The sequence below is a fragment of the Gigantopelta aegis genome, chromosome 6 (genome assembly GCF_016097555.1).
Source record: "Gigantopelta aegis isolate Gae_Host chromosome 6, Gae_host_genome, whole genome shotgun sequence".
NCBI classification, from domain to species: Eukaryota; Metazoa; Mollusca; class Gastropoda; order Neomphalida; family Peltospiridae; genus Gigantopelta; species Gigantopelta aegis.
In genome coordinates, this window is record NC_054704.1 from 81,440,556 (window position 1) to 81,453,384 (window position 12,829).

The following is a 12,829-nucleotide window of genomic DNA, read 5'->3' on the forward strand; positions in this document are numbered from 1 at the left end:
TAAGCACAGCTGAAGAAGTAGGTGCGAAGTTCTTTCGAATAGTACTACAGAAGGTGAGATGTTTTCAACACTGTGTGTCAGCAGAAAATAACGGGTTTTTTTTTTTTTTTTTTTTTTTTTTTTTGGGGGGGGGTGTTTTGTTTAAAGAGTCAAAAAAGAAACCAGATTTTCCCATTACAGTTATTCATAATACCAAGATTATTAAAGTTGCATTATTATATAAATAGTTGCTAGTGCCATATTTTGCTACTTTTACATTTATTTCTGATAAATTACTGCAGATTAATCTGCCATACACATGATATTTACATACTTAACTTGAGAACATTAAAATTGCAATGTGCTGTTACTAGGCGTAAACAGTTATTTCCACATCGTATATTTATCAAACCAGTAGCTGTTTCTTCGCCCTCAGAGAATTATGGGTAAAAATATCTGCGCAATAATCGTGAACGTTCGACGATTTCCCAATAAAATTAAATTTTTTGCAGGTAAATGGAATTAATCAGTTGTAATTGTTATTGCAATGTTGTTCTAGGTATAATATTTATATTTCAGAAAGAAACAATAATAGATAGTTTGGGTCATTATCCAACTTAGATAAAGACATATAATGCCGAAGCATTTTTTTCCCTTATTTTGGAAATACATAGTTTACAATTGATTTAAGAGAGAAACCGTTCCCGGTACAGATGTTATTATGTGGTGTGTGTGATAAGGGTTTTTGTGTTTGTTTTATTTTGTTGTTGTTGTTGTTGTTTTTGGGGGTAGGGGTAGGGGGTATTTGTTTTTGTTTGTTGTTGTTGTTGTTGGGGGTTTTTTTTTTTTTTTTGGGGGGGGGGGTTGGGAAGGGATTTTCTTTATATAATTTCTTTCTTTCTTTTTTTTCGTTGAGGTTTTGGCGGTGGGGGTTCTTCCTAATTATAAACGATGGAGGAGTTTCTTATATAAAAAGACTTGGAAGCAATAATAACGACTTTTAATAACCATCCTATGATGAAAAAGGCCAGTTTAACGAAGCTCTCACTTTGTTTCAGCCAGTGTCAGGTTTAACATGGTCGCAGTAAATATTTGTACAGTACAGTTTTTAGAGAAAAGACACCCAGTGTCTCATTTTCAAGGGGATTTATACTTCAACCGACAGCGGTGATGTTTTGAGAAATAAAGCTCCTCTCACCCCAAATACGAAGCGTTACCGGTTGTTACCAGTGATTTGTGGAGATGCGCCCTCAAACCGGAAGTTGAACTTGCAGTGTCGTATACCCACGTAAATAATTAAAGCGTCGGGTCTGATTCTAACTTCAAACGTAAAATGTAAAAATCCTATTAGGTTGGGGGGTTTTCTAAATGTTTTTACACTGCATGACACGCCATAGAGACAGTGTAAGTCCATGGTTCTCCGTCTGCCATGAAATACTGGTATTAGGGTGTCAAATCCAATATCACACAGAATATCTCGATAATGTCGTGTGTGATTACAAAATAAAATCACTTATCGCACTTACAATCGACGACAAACATGTTCTTCTTCAACTGGATCTGACCTGAAGGTGTTCCAATGAGGCGGCGGTGTATGCGGTCGAAAGGTGATACCTCTTGTAAACAGCTTTAATATAGGAGGTTCCTTTTACCCTTCAGTCTTCGTGGTAATAATTCCAGCAAGATAAAGCATGCAATAGGTGTTTTATTGCTGAAAGGTTGTTGGTGCATATGTTTTCATGGTTAAAATGTAAAATCACAATGTTAGGTCTGTTAAAAAAGAGAGTATATGCGTAGTTGAGTGAATGTATATGTATGAGTGAGTGAGTGAGTGACCGTGTGTGTGCGTGGGTGACTTAGTTGGGATTGGATTTAATTTTAATATTTTCTTTCTTTTATTGTCTTCTCATTTCTTTTTCCTTTGATAAAGAGTGAGAGTGATTTTATCATATTCTTTTAAATTTAAAAACAAATGTTTTGGGGGGATGGATATATTTTGGGTTCTTTCCTCTCCACACTGTTGGGGGGGGGGGGGGTCAAGTTACAAAAAAAAAATCATTTTTCAATTTTTGTAGTCTTTTGTTTCTTTTTTATTTAACAAAGATGTTATATGCGTCTGTTTGAAGTGGATCCATTCAAAATATTTGACATTGCCATTGCTTATTTTGAATAACGGTAAAGACATTAATGGACAAAACGAAGTGAGTGTTTGTTGTATTTAGGTTTAGCGTTGAAAACCTGTATCTCGATAATTGCTGAATTGATGGTGTTGGCTAAGTAATGAACCCGTTGCACCGTGTAACACGCATATGGTTTTATGGATTGCTTCGCATCAAATCAGTGGCTTCCGTGTCAGAGTTGTAGAGGCCATTAAATATTTATGGAGTAAATGCAACTGCTGTTCTCATTGGAAGTAATATGTGACAGAGTTTAGTTGTGTAAATACTACTATATCACACCAATAAATTAACGTACTTTTATTTAGTGTACAGTTGTAAGTCGGTGGACACTAAACGTTAACAAAGGTGCTTGTTATCGTGGTATTAGATCACGGTTCTAAAAAAATACATATATTATCGGGTTTGGACGTCCCATAACACTTTGCACATTTATTAATATTAAAATCGGAGAAAATTGTATTAGATCTATCTAAATTTCGCAATAAATATCTAAATGAAAACAAACAAAAAAGTTATTGTCAAAGTTAATGTTTCGTTTACTACAACTGTTGCTAGTGTTAGTATTATTTATAATTTTATATCTATTGTTTATATTACCATATAAATGTATATAAATAACACTTTATTGTATTGATAACCACGCAATGTATTTTGTATTGAAGTTTAAAGTGTAATTGCGATTCTCTGTAATAAATAAATAAATAATCAATATCTTGTTACATACGTCATTTTCTTGCAAGTATTAATATGTTATTCTAGTAATGTTTTATTGATGAAGTGACGTTTTTAAATAACGTCAGGATGGCCGAGTTGTCTAAGGCGCTGCGTTCAGGTCGCAGTCTGGTTCTCCAGGCGTGCGTTCGAATCCCACTTCTGACAATTAGTTTTCATTTCTATTTTTTAAATCGAGGATTTTTAGGCATAGGCATATTGTGGAGGCGGGATAGGGTGAAGGCTGAATGTTGTTAATAATTAGCACATTTGTTTAACAGCGTTTATTCATATCTCCTACAAAACAGCTCCATAGCATTCCAAAGGAAGCACTACGTATTTTTGTGAGCAGAATGATGATAATACATGGTGAAAAACATTCATTCGTCCTGAAGATTTCCATTATGTTTACCCGTATTCGGAGATTGGTGTTGGGGGCAGTTGACCCATCTAACCCACCCACCCACCCACTCCCCAGTCTCGTATGGATATGCATTGAGAGAAACTAATTTCACAATGAAAAGTCGATCACAAAGAAAGATAGAAAGAAATCTTTTAGTTACCGACGGTTATATGGTTAAGGACAGCCACTAAACAGTCGACCATGTTACAAACGATTTCACGTGCAAAACCATTCATTTTTTATTTCAACAGATTTTTACTTCTTTTTTTTTTTAGAGGCGAGACGTAGCCCAGTGGTAAAGCGCTCGCTTGATGCGCAGTCTAGGACCAATCCCCGTCGGTGGACTCACTGGGCTATTTTTCGTTGGAGCCAGTTCTCCAAATTTGGGGTTAGAAAGGCCGTGGTATGTGCTATCCTGTCTGTGGGGTGGTGCATATAAAAGGTCTCCCTACACAGGTGTAACCTGCCATTGAAATCCATGATAAACTGCCCAACTTCAAACGAAGATTGCCCAAAAAAAACGGGTTCTCGTTGGCATTAAAAACATACACCATTGCGAACATACATTATATAAGCATTTATTTTCAGTCCAAAATTGAGAACATTTCCGTCTCAGTTTTTTGGCTATATGACCGCATCTGGCTGCAGTACTGGTCAAAACAGGTGGTTCATTAACCGATTCACTCCGGTTGTCTCTTCCGCTATACACCCATGTCCCAAAACGTCAATGCAGAATATTGCAAAACAACATGGGGGAAAATCTATCCAGAAGGCTTACCATCAAACATACAAATTGTTTTAATTCTTTCCCAATTCCAAGAAGTGAAAATGTGAACCACAATATGTCATAATTAGGAACTATAGAAACAGTCAACTGTGTAGTGAGACCTAAAGATCCTTTGGTATTAATGGAAAAAGTAGCGGGTTTCCTCTCTAAAACTATATCTCAAAATTAACCAAATGTTTGACATCCAATAACCGATGATTAATACATCAATGTACTCTAATGGTGTCGTTAAACAAAACTAACTTTAGCTTTTCCAACAGATTTTGCTCGAAAATCAAAACTACAAGAAATCAAACGTTAAGTCGATCCTCTCTCACAAACAGAATTTGAATCCATAAATCGTTGTTGGACTGTTAATTAGTAAATTGGTCTTTAGGTGTCTCATCAGTGTTGCTTTACATAGCCGAGCATACACAGATTAACGTAGCTATGCAGCATTTAAACTGGATAAACAATGTTTAACTTTCTACCCTGGTCAAAATAGCGGTGCTAATCAGGCCAATAGGAACCGGAAGGTGGGAGGACCTGTGTAACCCCCCCCACCCCCCCACACACACACACACACACACACACATATATACACCCCTACCCCGATCAACACACATACACACACACACACACACACACACACACACACACACACACATACACATACACACACTCGAAGACGAAAATATACGTTTTGTCTCCAACTGTATATAGATAAAGGTACAAATATGTCTTGTGCCACCCCTTCCACTATAGAGGCTGTGACCCCCACCCCCAACCCTCTCACACACACACACACACACACACACACGAGGACGAAATATACGTTTAGTTTCCGACTGTATAGAGGCTGTGACCCCCTCACACGCAAGCACGCGCACACGCACACACTTTTTTTTTTTGGCATTAGTATCCATATGAACAACCGGCCTCGGTGGCGTCGTGGCGGGCCATCGGTCTACAGGCTGGTAGGTACTGGGTTCGGATCCCAGTCGAGGCATGGAATTTTTAATCCAGATACCGACTCCAAACCCTGAGTGAGTGCTCCGCAAGGCTCAATGGGTAGGTGTAAACCACTTGCACCGACCAGTGATCCATAACTGGTTCAACAAAGGCCATGGTTTGTGCTATCCTGCCTGTGGGAAGCGCAAATAAAAGATCCCTTGCTGCCTGTCGTAAAAGAGTAGCCTATGTGGCGACAGCGGGTTTCCTCTAAAAAAAATCTGTGTGGTCCTTAACCATATGTCTGACGCCATATAACCGTAAATAAAATGTGTTGAGTGCGTCGTTAAATAAAACACTTCTTTCTTTCTTTCCATATGAACATTGATATACACGGGAATTCATTTTGTGTAAGGGGACCTGACCTGTACATGTCTTTAGTGCAAATGGTAGCCTACTGGCTAAGAAAGTTAAAACAATATTTTTTTAAGACTATCACTCAATGGTCTTCTGATCCATTAGGTGTAACAATATTCTTCTGTTTTCAATTATAAGGACATACATAGGCATTACTAGAAAACCATTGGCACAAGAATAAAACCAACAAATAGTGTCTTACCGTCTATTTTAGTGTTATTTTGAAAGATTAACCTAAAGAGAATCAAACGGAACATATCAAGCCAAATGACTTCAGTTTAACACAACAAGACTAGGTGAAATGAATGCAGACGCGGAAAGTTGTTTTCGCGCGGAAATGGTTATAGAGTTCACTATATCATTAGCAGTAAAACGAGAGCATTTCCGAAACGTATTAAAATGTTAATAGTGGGTCGCTTCGGGTGTCTGTTAGTACTGAAAGGTCACACGTTACATATGGAAGAAACTTTTCTTCATCTTTTCTTTTCATTTATTTATCTTTTTTCTTTTTTTTCCCCCTCTTTCTTTTTTACTTTTTGTGTTATATTTTGTATATAAAAATGTAAGTATCATACTTAGTATAATAAAAAGTCAATCTGATATCACTGTTTGAAAGCGTAATCGTTTTATAAACCAGTGGAGAAGTAATGTTTGTATAAAAAATAAAAAATATTTTTATTAAAAAACCCGAATTATAATAACCTAACATTTATGAATAAATCCACATGTATGTATAACTAGTATGTATCTTGCTTGTTTTATATGCGTTGCACTGCACTGCACTGCACTGCACTGTATGTACTGTACTGTATGTGCTGTACATACTGTACTATAATGTACTGTACCTACTGTACTTTACTGTACCTACTGCACTGTACTGTATGATACCTACTGCACTGTACTGTATTGTACCTACTGTACTGCACTATATTGTACCTAATGTACTGTACTATACCTACTGTACTGCACCTAATGTACTGTACCTACTGTACTGTACCTACTATGCTGTACTGTACCTACTGTACTGTATTGTACCTACTGTACTGCACTGTATTGTACCTACTGTACTGTACCTAATGTACTGTACTGTACCTACTGCACTGCACTATATTGTATCTACTGTACCTACTGTACTGTACTGTACTTAATGTACTGTATTGTACCTACTGTACTGTATTGTACTGTACCTACTGCACTGTACTGTACTGTATTGTACCTACAGTACTGTACTGTACCTAATGTATTGTATTGTACTGTACTTAATGTACTGTATTGTACCTACTGCACTGTATTGTACTGTACCTACTGCACTGTACCGTACTGTACCTACTGTACTGCACTGTATTGTACCTACTGTACTGTACTGTACCTAATGTACTGTACCTACTGTACTGTACTGTACCTAATGTACTATACCTACTGTACTGTATGTACTGTACTGTAATGTACCTACTGCACTGTACTGTACCTATTGTACTGTACTATACCTAATGTAATGTACTGTATTGTACCTACTGTACTGTACTGTACCTAATGTATTGTACTGCACTGTACTGTACCTAATGTACTGTACTGTATTCTACGTACTGTACTGTACTGTATTCTACGTACTGTACTGTACTGTACCAACTGTACTGTACTGTACCAACTGAACTGTACTGTACTGTACCTAATGTACTGTACTGTATTGTACCTACTGCACTGTATTGTACTGTACCTAGTGCACTGTACTGTACTGTATTGTACCTACTGCACTGTATTGTACTGTACCTACTGCACTGTACTGTACCTATTGTACTGTACTGTATTGTACCTACTGCACTGTATTGTACTGTACCTACTGCACTGTATTGTACTGTACCTACTGCATTGTACTGTACTGTACTGCATTGTACCTACTGTACTGTACTTTACCCACTGTACTGTACTGCATTGTACCTACTGTACTGTACTGTACTTTACCCACTGTACTGTATTGTACTGTATTGTACTTACTGTACTGTACTGTACCTACTGTACTGTACTGTCATTGAGTAATCATCATGCCGACATATTTTAAACTATAGTCCTTTGGTGTCTAACATATGGCGAGCTATCTAGATATACCACTGAACTATAACAGACCCAGGGTTAGAGAAGAAACCCGTTGTTGTACTGTACTGCATAGTGTATTGTACTGTACTGTATAGTGTACTGAACTGTATTATACTGTACTGTACTGATTACTGTAGTGTACTGCACTGTCTATTGTACTGTACTGTATAGTGTGTTGTATAGTGTACTGTATAGTGTACTGTACTGTAGTCTACTGTACTGTACATTGTGGTTGTTGCCTATACCATACGCTCGGTGTTAGCTGCTAATTGTAAATCGAACCCCTCACCCCTCTTTGGCTTGTCCATAACACATCATCATAGTCATCATCAAAGCATCTACATTTTATCACCTACATTTTCAGAGAGAAATCATATGCATAGAGGCGTCTGTACTACATGCCAAAAGATAGTATGAACTTCCAAAGGTACATGATTAAGCTGAAATTTACAGTCAATTTTTCAAATCTGCTTTTTTAAATTATCATCTGTAAATGAGCTGAAGTGTGAAGCAATAACGCAACCTGCAGACGCCGATAACCAGGAAGTGGTCACGTGATCGTGCTATATCACCTGATAAACGGTGACAAATTCGATACGAGGTTCCGCTTTTGGAACCGATCCCGCCTCGTGTGATTCATGGGACAGACAGGTTGATAGGGGGAGCACCTGTAGAGATGGCGATACTACTCGAGACATTCGGGGTCATCGCTTCCTTGATAATAAACGGCTTGAAGAAAAGGAATATTAATTTTGTTTAGCAAACACGATAATGAAACCAGTGGCGTACCCAGAGGGGATCCGCGGGAGCATTGCCCTATCCCCCCCCCCCCCCACCCCAGTCACAACTCTTTTTATTCACCACCATGTTATATATATATTCCTATAGACAATGTGTTAGCCCCCTCCCATCCCCCCATTATAAAATCTTGGCTACGCCAGTGAACGAATCACAGTGCTGCCTGTCTATCTGTGTCTTTCTGTATGTCTGTCTGTCAGTAATATAGGTGGTGCTGCAGGTCAGTCAATACACCTAGTAGGTCATCTGATTCCCCTATATGGTTATAAGTACCCGAGGCCACATCCATATCATATTTTATACATGTACAATAATGTGAGGGGCGGGACGTAGCCCAGTGGTAAAGCGCTCGCCGGATACGCGGTCAGTCTAGAATCGATCCCCGTCGATAGGCCCATTGGACTATTATCCTGTCTGTGGGATGGTACATATAAAAGATCCCTTGCTACTAACGGAAAAATGTTATGTTATGATCACTAAATGTTTGACATCCAATAGCCGAATATTAAAAAACAATGTGCTCTAGTGGTGTCGTTAAATAAAGGATTAAAATTTATTTGAGGCCCAAGGTCGCAGTCTGGTTCTCCAGGCGTGGATTCGAATCCCACTTCTGACAATATATTTTCAAATTTGTATCTTCAATTAAGAGGCATTTAAACTTTTAGTATGCTGAGCTAAACTCATTTTAAAACAGCTTGGAGATCAAAACTGAATCGTCAACGAGAAATGCACAGATCAGCTTATGCTCTCACAAACCGAATTTGAACTATAAATTGTCGTGAAATATGTTAGCCCGAGCACTCTGCTGTTCGTGAGCGAGGCGGACATTTGGCCGGTTATGATCGCTCTCTCAGCCAGAGATGACTCTATAGCAAAAACACTGAATTGCTGATTCCCGCTCTACTACAACACTAATCCTGTGTTTGACGTTAAATATCACTACATTGATCTTTTTCGAGTTCGCTAATAACACATATTTGACATATTGATCACGTATACACACACTATAGGAAGAAACCCGTCAACACTTACGTATTTAAACGGAACATTATTGAAAGGTGGTGGGGTGGGGGTACTGTCGAGCTTCTTCCTGTGGTGTTTGTATTAGTGGTTTATATAAACTAGTTGTTATCGGCGAACTCGAAAATTATCAATGTACGGGTATTTAACGTCAAACATAGGGTTATTGTTGTATTAAAGCAGGAATCTTTGCCTACCGTGTGGTAGGCAGCCATTCCAAGTGGGGCGGGACGTAGCCTAGTGATAAAGCGCTCGCCCATGGGCTATTTCTCGTTCCACCTGGCGTGCCACAACTGGTAGATCAAAAGCCGTGGTATGTCACTATGTGGTATGTGGAATGGTCTATAAAAAAAGATTCCTTGCTACTAATGGGAAAATGTAGCGGATTTCCTACCTAAAACTATATGTTATGATTACTAAATGTCTGACATCCAATAGCCGATGATAAATCAATCAATGTGCTCTTGTGGTGTCGTTAAACAAAATTAAGTTTAACCTTTATTAATGATGTGTAAGGTAAAATGTGTATATTAAATAACGTCAGGATGGCCGAGTGGTCTAAGGCGCTGCGTTCAGGTCGCAGTCTGGTTCTCCAGGCGTGGGTTCGAATCCCACTTCTGACATTATGTTTTGGGGGTTTTTTTTAAATAAGAAGCATTTAAATCTTTACTATACTTACTATGCTAAGCTGGGGCCTAATTCACAAACATCTCTTAGACTCTGCTAGACAACAAAGCATCCTATTTGTAAGTCTTTTAGCACTGCACTGCGAGAGCGCAAAGTTACTAGAGTTTAGAAGACTTCCGGTTTCGGTTTTGTCGATGGAGGACATGTTTCACTTCGGCTCCCGTTTTGAAAAGTATTTTTTCAACTGATAAGGTGTCTGTTTTCGGATTTTTTTTTTTTTTTTTTTTTTTTTTTTTTTGAAAACCACTGAAGATTACTATGAGTGGCGATATGGAGAAGGAAGAAGTGAAGAAAGTGATCTATAAGAAGGAGTGCACGGTCGTCGTTGATGTAGGTGACAATAGAAAGATGGCGGCTGGCGACTTCGGACTTGATTTAGTGAAAAGGTTGGTGATGTAATTCATGCGTGTGTGCCAAAGGGACCTACCAGGTATGAAGTGACTGTGGATGATGTTGTGCAGGCGAGGATCATTTCGGATAATGATTCCCTTGAACTGAATGGCATGAAAATGAAGGCGAGGTTGTTACATTCGGACAGTGTTGTTGTTTCCTTTTTGCACTTGCCAGCATATATTTCGGACGAAGAGATAGAGGAGAAATTAAAATCGATGAACATTGAGTTAATAACACCTATTTACAGGTGAATTTACAAGGGTACTCGCATTGCGGATGGAACCAGGTACGTGCGTTTTAAATTTCCACCTGACGTAAAGAGTTTACCTTATTCCATGAAATTTAACACTGTCGAAAGTATGGAGTTTTTTCGTGTTTTGCATGACAATCAAATAAAGGTGTGCCATAAACTGTATGTCGGATAGTCACGTGTTTCGGGATGGCCCGAATATCACTTGTAATTTCTGCAAAGAGAACGGACATATTGCCAGAAATTTTTGTAAGAAAACATTTCTGTGTGAAAAATGTGGAAATAAAGAGGATGTGTGTGTATGCAGTGTGAATGAATACGATTATACGACAGCGAGCATGTGGATGGCAGTGACAGCGACAGTACTGATGATGATAGAATGCAAGAAGAAACCCAGGCAAGCCATGAACAAGTCAAAGTAAACAAGGGTAACCAAGCTGAGTGGAGAAATGCTCACAAAGATGCAACACCGAGTTCGAGAAATGACAACCAGCAAGCAAACTGTTATGTGTAGGAATCGGTGAAGGGAGTGAAAGCAGCGGACACCATGACAACTGAAACTAACAACTTTCAACTGCGAAATTTACGGCGTCGGTCAGTTGACCAAACGCCCAGCGGATGAATCGATTCGTCGTGTTGTGCTAACCAGAAAACAAAACAGACACGCTGTCCATGCAAAAGGTGTGGAAGAGAGTGAATGAAGGAAGGATGAGTGAGATAATGTGATTAAATTTATAAATGTTAACATGTTCTTATTTAATGACTTTCTTTGTATTACAATACACTCAATTGTCTTTTTGTTTAGATTTTTTCGTTAAATATTAATATATTGAATGGGATTGATTAATTAAATATAGGTTTTGTAATTATTTAAACGTAAATACGCTTTAGTATTCCTTTTTCTGCACAAAATTGTTTTTGAATGATTATTTTATTTAAAATATATAAATACTTATGGGAGGGAATGTCAGTTTAAAACAGGTGTGTGTGTATATTTGATATAATAATATTAAATATTGTATAATTAATTTTTAGGTTTAATGGCTGTCATACTAAAGGACAATTTGATTTTAAGATGTGCAAAAATAATTTATTATGTTATGAATATTCTTATAGTTTGGCATTACATGTGTCTATGAATGTGTGTCAAGGGTGTGTGTGTGTCTTGTGTGTGTTTATTTTTAAATTGTGTTTTTTATATTTATATTGATATACATTTATGTGTGTTATATTAATATGTTGATGTTCTGAATAAAAAGATTTAAAAAACAAAAAGGCGCTGTGTTCAGGTCGCAGTCTGGTTCTCCAGGCGTGGATTCGAATCCCACTTCTGACAATATATTTTCAAATTTTTATCTTCAATTAAGAGGCATTTAAACTTTTAGTATGCTGAGCTAAACTCATTTTAAAACAGCTTGGAGATCAAAACTGAATCGTCAACGAGAAATGCACAGATCAGCTTATGCTCTCACAAACCGAATTTGAACTATAAATTGTCGTGAAATATGTTAGCCCGAGCACTCTGCTGTTCGTGAGCGAGGCGGACATTTGGCCGGTTATGATCGCTCTCTCAGCCAGAGATGACTCTATAGCAAAAACACTGAATTGCTGATTCCCGCTCTACTACAACACTAATCCTGTGTTTGACGTTAAATATCACTACATTGATCTTTTTCGAGTTCGCTAATAACACATATTTGACATATTGATCACGTATACACACACTATAGGAAGAAACCCGTCAACACTTACGTATTTAAACGGAACATTATTGAAAGGTGGTGGGGTGGGGGTACTGTCGAGCTTCTTCCTGTGGTGTTTGTATTAGTGGTTTATATAAACTAGTTGTTATCGGCGAACTCGAAAATTATCAATGTACGGGTATTTAACGTCAAACATAGGGTTATTGTTGTATTAAAGCAGGAATCTTTGCCTACCGTGTAGTAGGCAGCCATTCCAAGTGGGGCGGGACGTAGCCTAGTGATAAAGCGCTCGCCCATGGGCTATTTCTCGTTCCACCTGGCGTGCCACAACTGGTAGATCAAAAGCCGTGGTATGTCACTATGTGGTATGTGGAATGGTCTATAAAAAAAGATTCCTTGCTACTAATGGGAAAATGTAGCGGATTTCCTACCTAAAACTATATGTTATGATTACTAAATGTCTGACATCCAATAGCC

General features: G+C 38.1%; 2 non-coding genes across 2 annotated transcripts; both read left to right on the top strand.

Moving 5' to 3' along the window:
• The first annotated feature begins 2,954 nt into the window (after nucleotides 1–2,954).
• Nucleotides 2,955–3,038, top strand: Trnal-cag. Its single transcript has one exon. It is a non-coding gene; the product is annotated as a tRNA-Leu (tRNA).
• A 6,820-nt stretch (nucleotides 3,039–9,858) lies between these two features.
• Nucleotides 9,859–9,942, top strand: Trnal-cag. Its single transcript has one exon. It is a non-coding gene; the product is annotated as a tRNA-Leu (tRNA).
• Nucleotides 9,943–12,829: the final 2,887 nt, after the last annotated feature.